Genomic DNA, 7,455 nt, shown 5'->3' with positions numbered 1-7,455 from the left:
CTGGAGCCCTCAGGAGGCCCCTGGCAGGAAGTGAGAACCTGCATGGCTAGGCAAGAGCCCGCCAACGTCAGGCAAGCAGATGTGGTCTTCAGATGGCTGGTACCCAATCCCACTCACCAGGATGAGAAGTAACAACTGTCTGCCCATTTTCTCATTCAAGAAATAAAGACCTCAGATCCCACCACCTCATGGCAAACACAGGAGTGGGTAGGTAAAAACTCAGTGCCCTGGGACTGTACAACCAGTTTGGGCTAAGATGATTTGGCCTCCTTACAGAATCCCTAGAGATGAGGCGCACAGGTGAGGGCAATGCCTGTGGGAGTAACCCCTCCCAGGATCAGGGTATTTTCTGCCCATAAGTCTTTCAGGGATTTCTTTATTGTTGATGACACAGAAAACACACATTTTCGGGACATCTGCATCAAGAAGAATGACCCTGGAAGCAAGGGAGAAATAAAAAGGAGAAAAGAGAAACTTGTATTATTATTATTATTAGAAAATCACAAGAATCATCATATTAAATAAATGTAATTGGCAAATGACTGGATTTTGTTTGTTTAGACAAAACTTTGTAGCCAGGTGGTCCTCAAACCCATGTTCTTGCTCTCCCTCTCAGTGCAGGGACTAAAGGGTTACAGCTCCATGGGATTATGGGACTTTGACTTAAATTAATTAAATGCAAGAAGACATTTATTAGTCAACCAGGAAATTTTAGACACTGGGTAGAAATATCAGATAACATTCAGGAATTATTGTTGATATTTTTAGATGGAATAATAATTCTGTGGTTATGGAAAGCCCAGAGTCTTCATTGTTTAGAAAATACTGTGAAAAATCCATGGGTTAAATGAATACCTCAAATAATCTCAGTAGGGTGTCAATTTGGGAAGCAGTGGCAAGTGTGTCAAATACAACTGGCAGGTGACAGTTTATAAAGGGTTTTGTTGTTTTATGTTTGTTTTTTTTTTTTTCCAGACAGAGTTTCTCCATGTAGTCCTGGCTGTTCCAGAACTTGCTCTGTAAACCAGGCTGGCCTCAAACTCAGATCCACCTGCCTCTGCCTCCCCAGTGCTGAGATTAAAGGTGTTTGCCATCACTGTCTGGCTTATAAAGGTTCTTATCATATCATTTTTGATTTTTTTTTGGTTTGGATATTTCCATAAGAATTTTAGAAAAAAGAGAGAACCCCCTCTGGAGATGCCTCTTGTGGGATGCCTGTGTCCTGCCATCATATCACCAGGGCAATGATGATTCACAGGCGATCTTGGACAAATGAGGAGGACCACAGTTGAGCAACATTCCCTGAGCCTATAAATCAGCAAGTACAGCTGAAGCCATTTAGTAAGAAGCTTGTTAATCAGAAAAATCTGTTCTAAATGGGTCATTTTATTGGCACAGGGAACAGACGATGATGAACACCCCTGGCAGGGAGGGGGTTCCTAAAGAATACCAAGCTCTCCCTCAGAGAAGCCAGAGTTGAGTGGCGCTCTCTCTGAGGCCACCTCAAACCTTTTCCAGAACGAGACAGACCCCAAAGTAAGAGGGAAAGGAGCAGGGGCAGAACCCTGAGAGTGAGGCAGGGGCTCCTATTGTTACCCATTCACCCTTAAATGTTAAGTCCTTCCAGGTTGAGCTGGGATTTTCAGTGCCAGAGGCTGCATCTGGCCTGATGAACAGATTCTCCTGAATGGTCGGGGGCAGAAGAGTGAAAGAAAACCAGGGCTGGAGAGAAGCTTGGCGTCAAAAGGCCCAAATTCGGGTTCTAACTTTACCTTTTCCTAGGGATAAAACTTCAACCAATCCAGCTCACACAACCCCTATCTCCCTGCTAGCTAAGGGGACCAATGTTATCCATCCCACAAGGCTGGGTGACCAAATAAGCCAGAAATCATATGGGCAGAATGTTATTGTTAATCTCATGTTTGACTGAGTAGCTTAGGAAAACTTTTTTTAACCATAAGTAATGATTTAAATACCAAGAATCTTCACATTGAGTCAAAACAATAGCAAGAGCAAAATCTCTGCTTGAGCCTGCCCGGGTTGTTTATACAGATCCATACTGACCTTGAGGTAAGAAAGAGTGCACACAGGTCATCTTGCACAGACCTGCACCTCATGGTTGCCGAGGAGACACTGCGACACAGCTCTTACTCCTTCACCCACATTTGTTCTTGGCTCTTCCCACACATCTCTCCCCTGGCTCTGGTCTCCAGCCTGGCTGGTTCCCAACCCTCCCATGGAGCAAGAGGCCACCCCTGCGGAGCAGGGGATGTTTTCCTTCCGTCTGCCCCTCGGTCCACTTATATGGTAGACGCCTCGGGTGTGAAACTGCACACCCGTCATGTTGGCCTTCTGGTTCTGGAGGCCTCAGGAGGAAAACAGTCGTCCCTCTTCTTCCTGGGGACGGAGGAAGTCACACTTGCCGGATGGCTGAGCGCTAAATGAACGTGTAACATCAAATCAAGTCTGGGTTGAGTTTAAAAATAGATGTCTGGGCCTCCAAAGTGCGTGTCTCCTTCCAATCCCACCTCCACTCACCTCTTGCTTCTTTTGGGAAGGGAGAGTCAAAGGGGTTAATCCCTCCTGAGTGGGCCCTTGCACCCCACTCACCCTGCTTGTGTTCTGTGGTCTTTCTTTTCCCTCTTCTCCCGTGTGAGTTGATTAAAAGCTTTTTGAGTTTGAAGAGGTTTGTGTCACGACAGTTCCGCCGGCTGGGCGCCATGCAGGGGGCAGGCACACACAGTATTGAAAAGGAAGGGAATGGCCCACGGCCTGGAAGGACCAGAGGCCTTTCGACATGGAGATGAGGTACTGCTGGCTTCTTCAGCAGCTAATTACTGATGTTGGAATATTAGGGCTTTTCAACCAGGCATAGTGACACAGGCCTTTAATCCCAGCATTTTGAGAGACAGAGGCAGGTGGATCTCTCTCAATCTGAGGCCAGCCTGGTCTACCAATTGAGTTTCCAGGACAGTAAGTGTTAAGAAAATGATACGGTGCAAGAAATCCAATTAGGTCAAATCAAACCAAATCAAAATGCCCATCGTTTTAAGAATGGTGCTCTCGGGTGGCCGAGTGCCTGGCAGAGAGACAGGAAAGCAGGTAGCCCACGCAGACCTGAAAATCATGTGTTTCTCCTCTAGGAGCTCACTTAAATACCTTGTGGGCATGGTCCTGACCCTCCCCAGGGAGGGGTCAGAACTTGGCATGCTGGGGTTTGGAGTCCAGACCAAAGCAACTCCCAGGCCAGGGAGGCTGGGATGTATGCCAGGGGCTGGGGGCTATGCTCCCAACTTAACAGTAAGGGCTACACAGAGAAACCCTGTCGAGAGAGAGAGAAAGGGGGGGGGGGAATATTTTGATTTCTGTTACAACCACTAATGCATCAAGCGAAGACCTGGGCATTGGGATAACATCACACACAAGAATGACCACTTCTTGTTTGGGATCTACAAGCCCTCCCAATGAAAAGATTGCACATTCCAGCATGTTAGCTGTCTCTGTAAACAGAGTTGGAAGTACTGGGGATCTGGTTGCCTCCTGTTTAAACCAGGACTTCATGATGAAGATTTTAGGGTGTCCTGTGTGAAAAGCTTACAAGGGAGCAAAGACCAAGAACTTGGGCCCCTGGGTCTTCCAGCTTCAATTTGAGTCTTAGCTCTGCCCATCAATGCTGTGTAAGCTCGGACCCTTACGTGGCCTCTCTGGCATCCTCCTCATAAATAATAATAATAATAATAATAATAATAATAATAACAACAGTGAGTATGGGGATAACATCACCACTATCAGGTTGATGTGAAGACTGGAAGGCAGAGCGTCAGCTCAGTACTGAGTCTCCAGCAAGGGATCCTGAATGAAAGATGTTACATTATCTGACATCCTGCATGAACAGAACCATCCATACACAGAGCCCCTGAGACACACCAGACATACTGATGTCCTCAGAAAACTAATTAGGTTTACACCTCTCTGCTGGCCCTAGGTCTGGGAAATTCATGGCAGAAATCAAAGTAACAGCAGTGACCAACTCTGGCCTTCTCTTCTGGTTTGTAAAGATGGACAGCCTGTTACTTTATCCTCAGATTCAGCAGTGAGCACAGCATCTCTGTGTGCTGCTTGTTTTCCGGAGAAGAAAAGAAAGGAGGCACTTCAGTAGTGGTAGACCAGGTTGATGTGGGTTGTCCTTCTGTATATGTGTTGCTTTTATTGGTTGATGAATAAAGCTGTTTAGGCCAATGGCTTAGCAGAGTAAAGCCAGGTGGGAAATCTGAACGGAGGGGTGGAGGGGGGGAGAGAGAAGGAGGAGTCAAGGAAACACCATGTCGTTGCTGAAGGAGAAAGATGTCAGAACATAACCGGTAAGTTGCAGCCTCGTGGTGATACAGAGACTAACAGAAATGGGTTAATTTAAGATGTAAGCGCTAGCTAGGAATATACCTGAGCCATTGGCCAAACAGTGTTGTAATTAATACAGGTCATTTGTGATTATTCAGGTCTGGGTGGCCCGGAAATGAAAGCACAGTCTCGTGCTATGCCAGGTGCCCAAAGGCAGATGGTTTACAAATGGCAAATCAAGTTTTAAGCTTTTTTTCTCACTCCAAAGTCCCTACTGCCCATGAGGATCTGGGAAGCATTGTTCTCCTATAACACCCCTCCCCATTACTCTCTCCAGGGTCCAGCTATCTGAGAGGGAATTCCCTACTGTACCTATGATAATAAAGAAACTGCCACCAAGAGTTTACCCATCCCAGGGCAATAATAATAATAATAATAATCCTCACGTTAATGGACATCTTCGACCAACTGTTGACTGGTTTTCCTCCACAGGAATCACTGCAGTAGGGACTGCCAAAGGACCAAATGGCAATAATTCAGCTTAAAGATAACTGGCTTTATTTCTGGGTTTTTTTTTTTTTTTTTTTTTTTGGTTTTTCGAGACAGGGTTTCTCTGTGGCTTTGGAGCCTGTCCTGGAACTAGCTCTGTAGACCAGGCTGGTCTCGAACTCACAGAGATCTGCCTGCCTCTGCCTCCCGAGTGCTGGGATTAAAGGCATGCGCCACCATCGCCCGGCCTGGCTTTATTTCTTAGTGTAAGATTGAGTAACACTTTCTTTCACAGAACAGAATGAGTGTTCCCTGAGCTGAGCAGAGGAGGCTGGCTCTCCCGGCAGAAAAGGGCTGAAGGAAGGAACAACTGAAAGCAAACAAGAGATTGGTCATTTCAAAGTTACTTGCCTTGTAAGGCAGGGCAGGGAGACAGAACACTAGGAAGAGACTGTTCCATCAGGCAGGTTACCTGAGGTTAGCTGTAGGATTACAGCAGAGGGAATCTGCTTAACGTGCCAGTTGAAACTGGTTCCTCTTAGGAAATCTAGCTGTTATCTCCTCGTCCTGATTTCTCAAAGGTGAAATAAACGGCTTAGTTTCATCTTGGTGGCACAGTACCTCAGCATGAAGTGTTAGCCTGGTCTTCCGGGTTAAGCTCGGGAGTTTAGCTTGGAACGCTGGCCTCCTGGAAATGGAACTTGGTGCTTTCAAGTCTTGCATTGTCTTGGAGGGTCCAAGATAATGCATCTTTTTCTTCCACATACATTGAAGCCGTGGTCAAGGGGAGGTGGCAAGGTTAGGAGGCATAACACTCCTTAACTCCATAGGAACTCAGTCCCTCTTCTCAACCAGCTAGAGCCAGCCATTTTGTTCCACTTAACCTTACCCCCAATCTTGTGTGTGTGAGTGTGTGTGTGTGTGCACACATGTGTGCACTGAGGATTAAAGCCAAGCCCTCATACACAATAGGCTTAAGTGTCCTACCACCGAGCTACAGCCCCAACTCTAAGCCTTGTTTGATCTTAGCATCATCCTATGAGTCTCTGTGAGACGGTTGCTGTCCTTACCAAAGGACAGTGTGGCGCTCAGAAGGGTCCACTGAGATGCCCAAAGTGCAGTGTATGAGACCTATCTCATCCTTCCTGAAGGGCACCTCTTCTTCCCGCAGATCTGCGTGTCCTGGATGATGAATGGAAAAGTCACGTTTCTATTTCTAGAAGACCAGACACTGGCCAAATCCGTGACTCTACAGATTGGTGGCAACTATAAAATCCACAGAGACAACACTGCCTTTCAGAGATTGTTGTGGAAATTAATTTAGCTATGTAAAGGTGTGCTACACTTGTTTATGCTGCAGAATATTACTTTGTATAAAGGTGTGTTACATTTGGTTATGCTGTCTTTCTTTAACAATGTAAAGATGTGTGTTTAATTATGTAGAGATGTGTTGCTGTTTCATCTTGCCTGCCTAAGGCACATGATTGGTCTAATAAAGATCTGAACAACATCATACATGGGTGCACACATACACACATACACAACAAATAGATACAGCTAGATAAATAAATTTAAATCATAGCGGGAAGGCTCTGAGCAGACATTAGAAGGGACTTTCTGATCATGAAACCAGGAAGACTAAAGGAGAGAAGGCTGTATTTTCAGAGATGTGTAGAGAAAAGCTCAGCTGCTATGAGCTGAGGGAATGGTGGCTCATACGAAATTCCCAGCACTCAGAAACTGGGGCGAGAGGATCCTCACTGAGGCCAGCCTGGGCTATAGGATGAGACCCTGTTTCAAACAAAACAAGTGACAGAATGATTAGCTGGTAAGCAGGCCAGCGTAGAGAGCCGTGGAGACGAGAATGAAGACCAGGGTTAGAAGAACTCCCTTTGAGCCTCTAGCTAAGGGAAAATATATAAACACAAAGTGGAACTAACTTATTTTTAATTGAATAACCATTGCTTACAATTTGGGATGATTTCAACAATGCTTCTTGTATTTCTATTTTGACTCTCTAGGGCAAATTTGAAGTTTCCTGGTAATTTATAATTTTAACCACAGGTTTCCTGAGGCAGTAAGTTTATATGGGAAAATAGTTCACTCTGAATCTTAAAAAAAAATTCCTATGGTATAATTTGCCAATCACACTAAACACACATGTCATTATCTCATAAGCTCATAATTGCCGACTCCTTTAACCCCGACATCTCGGAACAGGTAGTTCTCAATCAAGGAACGGATCATGGCCTTCCCTGCACCAACCCAGCTTCCCTGAATGACGGGTAGAGACACTTGAAGAGGAACTCACCCTCCACTTCAGCTTCTGTGGCTCAAAGCCTTGATGCCTTCTCTAGAATGTCTTTGTTTATTTTTTTGTTTGTGGAGACAGGGTCTCACCGTGCCGTCTGTATTGTCTGGGCTGGCCTTGAACTCTGGATTCTCCTGCTTCAGCCTTCTGAATAGTGAGTTGGGACGTCAGATGGGTACCAACACTCCCAGCCCTCTTATTGGATTAGATGCTGTTGTCTTTTTTTTTTTTTTTTAGTTATTTTACTTTTGTGTGTGTGTGTGTGTGTGAGAGAGAGAGAGAGAGAGAGAGAGAGAGAGAGAGAGAGAGAGAGAGAG

The sequence above is a fragment of the Chionomys nivalis genome, chromosome 26 (genome assembly GCF_950005125.1).
Source record: "Chionomys nivalis chromosome 26, mChiNiv1.1, whole genome shotgun sequence".
In the NCBI taxonomy this organism is placed as follows: Eukaryota; Metazoa; Chordata; class Mammalia; order Rodentia; family Cricetidae; genus Chionomys; species Chionomys nivalis.
The sequence above is the reverse complement of the archived record's forward strand: the minus strand, read 5'-3'. Positions refer to the sequence as shown.